This window comes from Bos grunniens, chromosome 3 (assembly GCF_055505025.1).
Source record: "Bos grunniens cultivar Pamir isolate PY7600 chromosome 3, Bosgru_T2T1.0, whole genome shotgun sequence".
NCBI lineage: Eukaryota > Metazoa > Chordata > Mammalia > Artiodactyla > Bovidae > Bos > Bos grunniens.
The window spans coordinates 90,416,346-90,428,861 of record NC_141167.1 but is presented as its reverse complement, the minus strand read 5'-3'; the positions used below and the strand labels follow the sequence as shown (position 1 = coordinate 90,428,861).

The 12,516-nt window shown below is 47.4% G+C and overlaps 1 long non-coding RNA gene across 1 annotated transcript; it reads left to right on the top strand.

The window, feature by feature from the left end:
- Positions 1 to 7,334: 7,334 nt before the first annotated feature.
- Positions 7,335 to 12,231, top strand: LOC147376054 (uncharacterized). Its single transcript, XR_015160676.1, has 2 exons — positions 7,335 to 7,480; positions 11,025 to 12,231. It is a non-coding gene; the product is annotated as an uncharacterized LOC147376054 (long non-coding RNA).
- Positions 12,232 to 12,516: the final 285 nt, after the last annotated feature.

The following is a 12,516-nucleotide window of genomic DNA, read 5'->3' as shown; positions in this document are numbered from 1 at the left end:
AGGAGTCCTAGGGCCTGGGGGTGGGGTCAGCCCAGAATCGCAGTGTCAGGCAGATCTTAGGAGTCATCACCTCCTTCATGCCAGGGACAAGGACCCTGAAGGGCAGGACTATGAAGTTACTCCCAGTCCTGCAGTTTGTTGGTGATACAGCCAGCGTACGAGTGACACCCTTTTTTCCCAGATGTAAGGGCCCACCATCAACACTGCCTCCAGGAGCGTCCCAGCAGCTCTGGGAGGCCAGCAGAACAGGGAGCTCACCTCATTTTCTCAGAAGTGGAAAGAGGCTAGCTCTGCGAGACTGGCAGAACAGGGAGGTTGCCTCATTTTCTCAAATGTGGAAAGAGTCCTGGCAGTGCTCTGAGACCAGACTTCTTAGTCCTGCTTGGGTTGCAGTATTGCTCAGAGAGCTGCTGAGGGATGGGGAAGATGTGAGTCTGGGTTCCTCAGAGAGGTGCTGAGGGATGGGGAAGATGTAGGTATGGGCTCCAGGCCAGCACTACCGAGCCCTCTCTGGGGGTAGCTCTGTCCCTGTCTGTACCCCAGGGTTTCGGCCTCCACAAGGACATGTGCACCAAGTGGCAGTTAGTCCATGGTGGCTGGAAAGTATGAAGTCCTTTCAGTCATGGGAAGCACTAAGAGTGGCACTGTATTTCGCATCCTATAAAGGGGCTGAAGATGAAGGGAACGGGGTGGTTTGGGCAGAGGAGGACCTGACTGCGGATGCTCACGGTACTCAGTCTTGCTCTGTTTCCCTCCTGTTCCTTTCAGTGTTGTAATTCCATGATTCTAAAATAAAACATTCTGTTTTCTGATTATAACCTTTCTAATGAAGATTTTGAGCTAGTGGCTCCAAGAAAAAAAATCATAGGAGCTATTTGACTCTCCATCTGCACATTACTCAACTGATGTTGGGATTGAAAAAAGTGGCTGAAATCCACAATCCGCTTGGGTTGTTCACTTGAAACAACCCATATACCAATGGGCATCTCCCAAGGCCTGGTCAGCGAGCCCCTGAAGAGTCATGGGTAACTTGAAAAACATTCCAGCAAGAACAAAGCTAAAGCTAAATAAGCCAAGTGGCCAGGACAGAGCTTCTCACTTATCACAGAGAGATAACTGTCCGCTCTGGCTTTGTCCTAACGCCGCCAGCAGCCTTTCCTCACAACGCCCCCCACTGCCACCACATCCTTTAATGACAAGGGGAGCGATTGATGTGATCCTGCTAACGAGCGCTTATGGATTGCTGGGGTGAGGGCAGAGCTGGGCCTTCCACAACAAACCTTTTCCTTCTGGAAGCAGCCCTTGTCCTAGCACTGGCTCTGGGCTTCCTGTGATGCCCATTCATAAATGATTCAGGCCCTGCTTTTCACAGAGCATTAAAGCTCTGTTTCTCCTTCCTCCACTCGGGGACACGAACGGCAGCCCGATGCTGGGATTTAACCACCAGTAAAGCTTTCAGGTTCAAGAATAAGTCGGCAGTGTAAAGAGCACACAAATCCCACATCCAACCAGCAACAGTTGTCAGCATGGCTGGGGCCCTGGAGAGGTGGGGCCGGTGAGACGATGCTGCCAAGGGCCTATTTGGGGGCTTTTTGGGAGAAGGTACCCTGCCCCTTTCAGAGGTACAGCAGAGAAGTGGCCCTGCTAGGCTCCTGGGATGCAGCTTTCTAAGTTCTTTATGAGCATAAGACCAGCTGATTTGATCACTTCCAGGAAGGTCAGACACCTCCCAGGGTTGGTGGTCTCAAAGCCAGGCCACGGAGAAGGACTCCTGCTGTTATGCCACCTCCCACAGTTGAGAGGAAGCAGGGCCCATTCCTCAAGGCCTGCATATGTGCTCCTGCTGCCACCAGGAGGCTGGAATTCTGTTTCTCTGTCTTCTGTGAGTCTGAAATACTATGCTTCTCAGTGGCCTTATAAATCTCAGTCATCACTCACGGTCCAGCCTGGACCCTTTGTAAAGCTTTCTCCAACACTCTAGCCCAGTTTTCAGAAGCCCCAGTGGTAGTAAATTTCTATATCCTGTAGTAATAATGGCGATGATATAGTGAAAATATCATGATAGCAGCCAACATTTCCTAAACACACACTTTGAGCCAAGTTCTCTGCTAAGTGCTCTTCTGTATGAACTTGGGTCTGTCCTCACAATAACCTTAGGAAGGTGGTCATGACAGTGAGAAAGTGGAGGCACTCCTTGATTTTGGTTTTATGTGTGTGTGTGTGTGTGTGTGTGTGTGTAGTTCTTCTTCCCTCTACTGAACTCTCCAAGGGGTGTGTTATGCAGCATGAATGAATGGTGAATGTTTGGGCTCTGCTAGGCAAGAGCTGATTAAACCTCATAGCAGCGGCACAAAGGAGTCAGTGTTCTGCCGTTTTCCCCATGAGGTTCAGAGAGGTAAAACAAGTTGCTGACTGATCTCAAGTCACACAGGGTCTAAGTGCCACAGTTGGACATGGACTATGGCTGTCTTGTTTCTTCTATAAGCTGGTGACTGAATGCACAACCCTACTACCACTTACCGGGTATATGACCTTGGGCTTAACCTCTCTCTGTTTCAGTTTCATCTTTTGAAAAATGGTAGGTAGAAATACCTGATCTAAGGTTGTGGTGAGGAATGAATGAGATAAATGCATGTATGGAGCTTAGAGGGGGCTTCTTATTTGGTGTTAGTGGTAAAGAACTGCCAGTGCAGGAGATGTAAGACGAGGGTTTGATCCCTAGGTTGGGAAGATCCCCTAGAGGATGTATGGCAACTCACCCCAGTATTCTTGCCTGGAGAATCCCAAGGACAGAGGATCCTGGCAGGCTACAGTCCATAGGATCACAGAGTTGGACACAGCTGAAGCGACTTAGCATGCATGCCTACACTTGGAGCTTAGAACAGTGTCTCTGACACACAGTAAGCAATAAATATTGGTTACTATTATCATGCTCAGTGTAACAGAGCAAATATTTAATGAGCACCTTTGACTCTGGTTGGGGCCCTGTATTAGGGGCTTCTTTGCTTTATTCCTCTTTTTCACTCTCCACGGTGCCTTGAAAAACATCAAACACAGAGTAGCTGATCAACAAATGTTTTCCGATGGATTTTTGCAATATAGAAGAGCTCTCCTGCCTATCATTGTGAATGTTTCCATCTGTCAGCTTGTGTCTTTCTTTTCCTCTCTCTTATACATAATTTGGGAAGAACCAATGGCTGTGTGACCATTCAAAGACCTAATTCTGGGAGCCAGGTGACCAGGGTCTTTAGGTTCTAAAATAACTTTGACCTTGTTAAGCTACTTCCACATTTGCACTTCTGGGGTTTGGCTTAGGTGGTGTCTCAGGTCCCTTGTAAGCTTCAATTCCTAGAGAAAGTGAATGTTAAGGGAGAGGAGACCTTGTAATGCTTCCCAGTTCTTAGCACTGGGATCTCAGTTGTAGAACATGGTAGCTACTTTAAATAGTTTTCAATTGAGAAAGAGAATAAAAGGGTGTAAAAAACCTCTCAGTCATGGGGTCAGCCCATCAGTCTACTCCTAGCCATGACCATGCCCATGCTGGCCACACTCTGTCTGCCCCCTTTCCTTTTTTAACCCCAGCCCAGATTAAAGAAGGATTCTGTGAATATGTATATGTGCACATGTGTGAAGTAGTTACTTCAAGAAAACCCAGGTTGCTGAGTTGGCCATGGGCAGCTTTGGCTGCAACTATTGGGAAGAAAAAACTGCAAGTATTTAAAATTCACTGGATTCGGCTAACATTGATCCAGTTGTTGGATTGCCTTCCAGGGAGCCTACTATGTGTGTATCTGATGTGTGTGTGTGTAGGGGGGGAGGGTTGTGTGGTGGAGGGAACAGTCAAACCACATGCTTCATCTGAGCAAATGGATAATGCAACCTGGCTCAGTCTAGGAAGTTGGGTAGAAAAATCAGGGCGGAAAGTTGATATTGCTCAGGTGAGAGGGAAGAAGGGGGTCTCTCCATCCTAGACATTTGAGGTTTTTAATTCAGGTGTGTTGCCATGCAGAGAGGAAGCAGAGCCACAGCAAAGCTCTCCAGGAGCTTCTGAGACTCTGCAATGCTTACCTGGGAAGCCGGAGTTGGAATCACATGACAGGAAGAGGGAGGATGTGCAGTTTTTCTTAGAAATTTGGGATAAATGATATGACTGCCTAACTTCTTCTTCTGCTGTCTTGGGAGTTCCGGATTTTCGGTTCTCTTCAAAATACTTTCCCAAGAGAAAAGGTCTGCTCATACTCTGAATTGTTATTGTTTAGTTGCTCAGTTGTGTCCAACTCTCGTGACTCCATGGACCAGCCTGCTGGGCTCCTCTGTCCATGGGATTTCCCAGGCAAGAATACTGGAGTGGGTTGCCATTTCCTTCTCCAGGGGACCATCCCGACCCAGGAATCGAACCTGTGACTCCTGCATTGGCAGGCAGATTCTTTATCACTGAGTCACCAGGGAAGCCCATATTCTGAGTTGCTGCTGCTACTGCTGCTAAGTCGCTTCAGTCGTGTCCGACTCTGCGTGACCCCATTGATGGCAACCCACCAGGCTTCCCGTCCCTGGGATTCTCCAGGCAAGAACACTGGAGTGGGTTGCCATTTCCTTCTCCAATGCATGAGAGTGAAAAGTGAAAATGAAGTCGCTCAGTCGTGTCTGACTCCTAGTGACCCCATGGACTGCAGTCTACCAGGCCCCTCCGTCCAAGGGATTTTCCAGGCAAGAGTACTGGAGTGGGGTGCCATATATTCTGAGTTAGCTGCTACTAAATCCTTGGTTGAAAAGGCAGTGGATGTACCTGGCCAAATATGAGAGAAGGACGTGGGAGGATTAAGGGTGGGAAGAAGTCTTTCTCCTACTTTGCTGGGGGCAGGAGTGGCCCAAGGGCAGCTGGACTTTTTTGTCTCCCCAATCTGAATTTGTACTTTATCCTAAGGCTTTATATCCTGAAGAGTGCATTGAAAGGATGTCTCTAAGAGTTGCCTTGTACCTGCTGAAACATGGCAATGAGTTGGCAGGGCCAAGTCCCGCTGTGGAAATCTGGATGAGGGATGGTTTGAATTTCTGAAGTTCTCCTGTCACATGCTTGGAGTACACCTTGTTCCAGCAGGTGGGGCCTGGGGTATGAGACTTCCTTATCCTTAGCAGGGATTGTGGGGCTGCAGAAGGGAGTAGGAGAGAGAAGGGTGAAATCTGGGAAGCTTGTGAACTGGCAAATCTAACTCTATAGTGTGGGCTAGAGCATCTGCAACAGCAGACCTAGGGGCACCTTCTGAACCAGTTTACATGAGCAGGGCCAGCTCCAGGGCCTGGCTCCAGGGCCCACCTTATTTCTCTGGGAAACCTTCCAGAAAGCCTTGGCACTGCCCTCAGCCCTGGTACATCCCCCAGGCTTGGCCTTTACCATATTATATGGAAATAACTTGACCCTGTGTCTCCCCAGCTAAACTGAGGGATCCCCGAGGGACTGTGTCTCCCCTACCCTACATCTCTGGGCCTGGCAGGTGCAAAGAAGTCAGTCAATCAAACTGAAGCATAGCACACAGCGGACACAACACAAAGGCTGTCTTCTTGCCCTTCTGAACATTTTCACAGTTGACTTCTGACTCTGTGACTGAAGACCATTCACTTTGAGGATGCCCTTGTCAGCTTGTACCTGTCCCCTCCTGCCTTTCTGCCCCCTAGCCCCTCAGTCTCCTGGCCTGGGCTCAAGGAAGGAGGCCTAATACAGCTGAGTGTACCTATGCTCCATGTTAAAATTCCAAGCCAAGAGGGAGCCCACTAGGGGGACCATCCACTCTGGGGCGTTGCCCTCCATTAGGTCTCATTGCTGAGAGCTGGCTGTGGAGCCCCACTCTCCCACCCCCTCTCCCTCATGATGAACCCCAGCTCAGGTGGAACAAGGCAGAGCCACTGGGCTAAGAAATTATCTCTGATTCTTGCCAAGGAAGGAAGCAGGAGCAGGAGCCTCTTCCTTGGGGGTGAATTATTTAATCACTTGTCTTTCCCCTGAATCAGTGGAACTAATGAACATCTTTTGCCTCTTCCTTCTTTCGCCTCTGTCCGTCAGCCTCTTACTCAGATTTCCTCTTCCAGTTCTTGTGCCCTCACCAATGTCATCAGTGACTTACCTGGGCAAAGCTGGCTCACACTGCAACCCAGCTCTCATCTTCCTCTTCTCATCGTCTTTCCCCTACCCCAGCCTCTCTCCCCTCTGCATCATAATCAGCCTGTTCTGGAGTGATACCAGCTCTGAGGACTGCAAGTGCCAGTACCTGCTCCCGTCACATTAAGGGAAGGCCCTCGAGCTACCTCTAAGAGGGAGACTTCAGAACAAGGAGGGGGGCCCGGTGGAGAGAGAGGGGAGCAGCAAAGTCATTTGTCATGGCTAAATGGAAATTCATTGCTATAACCCGAGGGTTATAGAAAAGCTTCAGCCACGCTGGCAAAGAGAACAGGAACTCCAGCAATTGCTAGAAAAACAAGCTACAGCCCCAAATCAATCTATTGGCTGGTGGTTCTTATTTCTAAGATGTGGGGGCACTAGGTCCCCTGGCCGCTCTGGCGCCTGGATAGCCTGAGGTCAGATGGCATGAAGAACTGGGCTACCATCTCTCTGACATCCCTTTAGGTCTCAGCTCTGGGTAGTTAGTGGCCAGGGGTCAAGTGTGAGTTCTTCTGCCTGCCTCTTCCCCTTTCTGGAGGCGGAGGCAAACCCTCCCTGGCCATGGTGCTGACACATCAGGGGAGCTCCATCAACAAACCTGGGTGGCGTTCACTAACTGCCCTGCACGTCCCTAGACACCCTGGGGGATATGAAAGTGTGTGCTGTGTCTCCACCCCTCATACTGCTTGCAATCTAGTTGAGGAAAGAAGACTAACCCAATGATTGAAGTTGAGAGGACATAAAGTCTTGAGTGTGCAAAATAGAAGTGTGAAAAAGAGAGGGTTCCTGCTGAGCTACTGCTACTGCTGCTGCTACTAAGCCACTTCAGTCATGTTCGACTCTGTGTGACCCCATAGACGGCAGCCCACCAGGCTTCCCGTCCCTGGGATTCTCCAGGCAAGAACACTGGAGTGGGTTGCCATTTCCTTCTCCAATGCATGAAAGTGAAAAGTGAAAGGGAAGTCGCTCAGTCGTGTCTGACTCTTCGTGACCCCATGGACTGCAGCCTACCAGGCTCCTCCATCCATGGGATTTTCCAGGCAAGAGTACTGGAGTGGAGTGCCACTGGAGTCCATTAATGGATGAGTTCATTAAATTGGATAGTAACTTACAAAGTGCTTTTATAGAAATTTACCTTATTTTGGTTATTCTGATTCTTATGGCAACATTTCTGTTGTAGGCAGTCATTATTTCACCATTTTAAAGATGGAACAACTGAGATTAAGAAAATTTAAGCCATAAGTTGATTTGATCACCAGTGTGATTTTGAGTTCCCTACTCCTTTCATCATATTGTGTCAAGGATTTGAAGGAGACAAGACTCCAGGTAAGTAGGATTTACATTAATGAAATGTAAAGAAAATGAAAATTCAAGGAGAAATGGCATGAGCAGGATGTATGCTTGGCATATAGCAGAGGCTTAAGAGTGCTGAGTGAAGGAACAAATATACAAATGAATTCAATAATGTCCCACATCCTGGGATGGGAAGGAGATGGAGAGGGGAGCAGTTGAGTCATTTAATGGAAATTTATTGCTATAATCCCGGGGCTAGAGAAAGGCTTTTCTAGTGTCCAGGGCATGTACTGCAGAACAGTGGGGGAGAAAGTTGAATGAGTGGGGTGTGGCTGGAGTCTGGGGTCCTGGGGATCCAGGCAGAGGAGTTTGGGCTGATATGAGAGGCCCAGAGAGAGCCACTGAGGTTCTGGAACTCTCTTACATTTCCCCTGAAAGCAAGAGAGTCATGCCTGCCTCTACATATCCACTCCTAGCAAGATGGCCTGCCCAGGGGCACAGTGGCATAGAGATCAGACCACGGCACTAACAGTTCAAAGATGACAGTTCTGAGCCCAGATCTGTAGTGTCTAGACCCTGGGCAAATCTAAGAAAGTCTCCAGACTTCCCTCTTCTTCAGAGCTCAGCTGAAATGTCACCTCTCTGATACTCCGATTAAGTCCGGCCTCTGTCATACTTTATTTTATGGCACCTCTGCTTCTCCCTTGTGGCACTTATCACAGTTGTAATTACTTGTCTGATAGCTACAGGTCCAGGAGTTGTACCTGTCATGTTCAGTGCTGACTCCTCAGCTCTGAGCGTGGGACTGAGGACAGTTCTCAAGAAATAATGGCTTAATGAATGAATAGATTTGTCGAGTGGGTATAATAAAGTTAACTAACTTACAGACCAGTTGGGAAGATCAGAGGTCATCTCATAAGTTCTTTGTAAAGCACTAGGTAAGTGGCAAGATGATTGTTATTGGGACCTGGATAAAGACCGTCAAGAGTCTGGAGGCAGGACGGTCCTCCAGTGTCAGTCACCTAGGGGGATGTGAGGGTGGAGAGGGGTGGAGAGGGTATGACATTTGGAAGAAATAATGGCAATGTATAGCGCTCAACTGTCCATACATAGAATGGAGGAGAGGAAAAGCTCTTCATGTTTGCAGCCAGAACGACTAAGAGAATGGAATTATTTTCCAGGAAGATAGTGGGCAGGCTAGGAGAGTCCCCCTTTCTCAGGGGTTCTGCTGACCTTGTCCTCACCAAAACTTTGACTGTTCCTCCCTATCTTCCCCTTCTGTACTACCTCTGTCTCATCTGTCTTTCTTGTTGTTCAGTTGCTCAGTCATGCCCAGCTCTTTGTGACCACATGGACGACAGCACGCCAGGCTTCCCTGTCCTTCATCTCCCAGAGCTTGCTCAAACTCATGTCCATTGAGTCGGTGATGCCATCCAACCATCTCATCCTCTGTCATCCCCTTCTCCTTCTGCCTTCAATCTTTCCCAGCAACAGGGTCTTTTCTAATGAGTGCTCTTTGTACCAAGTGGCTAAAGTATTGGAATGTCAGCTTCAGCATCAGTCCTTCCAATGAATATTCAGGATTGATTTCTTTTAGGATTGACTGGTTTGACCTCCTTGCAGTCCAAGGCACCACAAGAGTCTTCTCCACAGTTCAAAAGCATCAATTCTTTGGTGCTCAGCCTTCTTTATGGTCCAACTCTCACATCCATACATGACTCTACTGGAAAAACCATAGCTTTGACTAGACAGACTTTGGTGGGCAAACTAGTATCTCTGCTTTTTACTGTGCTATCTAGGTTTGTCATAGCTTTTCTTCCAAGGAGCAAGTGTCTTTTAATTTCTGGCTGCAGTCACCATCTGCAGTGATTTTGGAGCCTAAGAAAATAAAGCCTGTCACTATTTCCCTTGTTTCCCCATCTATTTGCCATGAAGTGATGGGACCGGATGCCATGATCTTTGTTTTTTGAATGTTGAGTTTTAAGCCAGCTTTTTCACTCTCCTCTTTCACCTTCATCAAGAGGCTCTTTAGTTCCTCTTCACTTTCTGCCATAAGGGTGGTGTCACCTGCATATCTGAGGTTATTGATATTTCTCCCAGCAATCTTGATTCAGGCTTGTGCTTCATCCAGCCTGGCAATTCACATGATGTACTCTGCATATAAGTTAAATAAGCACGGTCACAATATACAGTCTTGATGTACTTCTTTCCCAATTTGGAACCAGTCCATTGTTTCATGTCTGATTCTAACTGTTGCTTCTTGATCTGCATACAGGTTTCTCAGGAGGCAGGTAAGGTGGTCTGGTATTTCCATCTTTTTCAGAAATTTCCACATCTGTCTTTGACTCCCTATCATTCTCTGTCTTGGTGTCCCTTTGTCTTTCTTTATATGTTTTAGCCTTTGTCCCTCCCTGCCTCTGACCATGCCCTGAGCTTACTACTGGATTGGCCAAAAAGTTCATTTGAGATTTCCCATAAGATGTTATGACAAAACTCAAGCAAACTTTCTGGCCAACCCAATATGCTGTCTAACATCTTCTTCTGCCTCTTTCCTCTCCGTGTAGTTTCCTTGGGCCCTCTCTCTGCCTTTACTTCCACTCTCTCCTGAGTGCTTTACCCCTTTGAATGTTTATCTCTTCCAGCCTCTTTCCTGCCACCTGTCTGCTGCTTCTGGCATACTGGCTGCATATTGAGATCTACCAGATGGATCAATATTAGCACTGAAGATTTCTCTGGGTCCATCTTCTCTCAGCCCTTCCACCCTGCCATCTGCCTCTGATGTCCCCTGTTTCCCCCACCTCCTTCCTCCTTGAATTCAGAGACGCACTGATACCTGCCAAACTGTGAAGCAGACCCATAGGGCTGACGGTCCTTCGGCCTCTTTCCTGTCCCTTGCTATGAATATCCTTGTTTAAACTGAGTTTTCCATTCATCCCTGGGATTCGGCTTCCACCCCGACCTAGACTGCCTGATGCTGCCTTCTTGTCTTCCCTGCCTGGCTCTTGCCTTCCTCCTTCTTCCTAACCTGATAATGAGGCAAATATCTCATTGCCTTTTTGTGCCTTGATTTAATGCCCTGTGCGTCTGTCTTCACATCAGAATGCCTGTCTAGAATAATCTGTCAGGGGACATGGACCTAGCTAGTGTCACTGTCTTTCAGTCTAGCCTAAACTCTGTAAACACGTCTGATACTAGTGTTCATGATGCTGCTGATAAAGATGATGATAAGTGAGATGAATCATGGCAATGATTCTGGAACCATGCCTGGCACATAATAGGTATTCAATAACCATTAGTAGACTCTTAATCTGAATGATAATGTTAATTGGTTTTCAAGACTCCTTTTTTTTTTTTTTTTTAATTGCGAATAATGGAAACCAACTCAGAGGAGCTTAAGGAAGAAGGAGGCTCTATGGGGATGTTGATGACCCTAGACCCAAGGGTAGGGCATAAATTTGGGCTTCATTAGAGTTGGGAACCAGGGGCTAGGAGACCGTCAGGGCCAGGGACAACTACTGCCCCGCTGTGTGGTCTCATCTTTTTTCTGTGTATTTGCTTCCTTCTTCTTTCTCTGCAGACAAGCCTCCTCTGCTCTTTTGTGTGCATGGCAGAATACGGTCACCCTGCCTCAGCATCAGTCTTCTCTCTAAGCTCCAGAGCCACCAACTCATGTTCTGGTTCTTCAAGTCCATGTTTGTGGAAGAGAAATGTGATTGTCCCAGCTGAGGTTTAGCACCTGCTCTGGCCCTTCAGCTGTCACATTCCGCAAACATAGGCACTGGTATGTTCCCCTCCAGACTGACTGGAGTGATTCTTTAAATGTTGTGTGTTAGTGGAGGGGTGGTGGTGATGGGGGACAGGGAAGACACAAGAGAAAGTGCCTCTTAAATAAAATACAGTAGAAAGAATGAAGTCTGTCAGATTTGACATACACATGTTAGTCAACCTGAGCCCTCTCATCCAAGTTCCTTGAATTCGTGCATCCCAGGGAGGGATCGGAATCAGCTTATCCAAAGTGAGGAAGGTGGTACCAGCACACACCTACATGCTTCACCCTGACAGGGTCCTTCAGGTCCCACCCCAACTCATTTCCTGTCTACTGCAAGGACAGGAAACAAACCTGTTCACAAACCCTAGCCAAGCCTGAGTGGCAGCTCCTTCACAGAAGTTGATTGCAAAGCCGAAAGCACTTCTGCTCCTGGCGAGATAAAGAGAAGCCTCCTCCCACAGTGGCTGCAGCAATGGATGGCTTCACCCTTCTGCAAGTGATTACTTTGGCTCAGATAAGGAGCCCAACTGGCTGGAGAACCCGCAGATTTCCTGTAATCTCTTTCCCGGGATTTGAACTCGAACAACCTCAATCACTTCTCCCCTCCTCCCCCTACCCCACGCCTTTTGCAATATCTACTTTGTGATCTCCTCTGAGAAGAAACAAATGTTTGGGCCTCTAAGAGCTCTGGAAACACTGGATTTGGGGATAAAGCAAAGTCCACCTAGCAATGGAGCACTGAGGTTAAGAACTCGGGATCGGAGTAGACAGAATGGGGTTTGTATTCTGGTGCCTGCGTCCTTAGCCACTCAGTTGTGACAGACTCTTTGTGACCCAAGTAGCCTTTCAGGTCCTCTGTCCATGGGATTCTCAAGGCAAAATACTGTAGTGGGTAGCCATTTCCTTCTTCAGGGTTGTATTCTGGTAGGTTAATCAATAGTTTACAAAGTATTTTTTATTATTATCTGTATTTTTTAAAATCGTGGAGAAACTAAGAACTTTGTGAATTTCTTTACATTTGTTTTATTGTCTAGTTTTGTTTTTCTTTTGCATTATATTTCAAGGGAATGCCATAATCTTTTTAGTGCCTTGGGCCTCTCAATTCTGGATTCTTCATTTATTCAACATGCGACCTGAGTCAAACTAAGTAAGAAGGTGCAAATTATATATCAATTCCATTGAGTTATTCTGAGGGTTAAATCGAGATAAGGAATGTGAGCCTGTAGCCCAGCTCCTGGCGCATATCAAGCACTCTCTGAATTGTAGCTTTTACTGCAGTTTTAGAGAAGGGGTTTTAAAA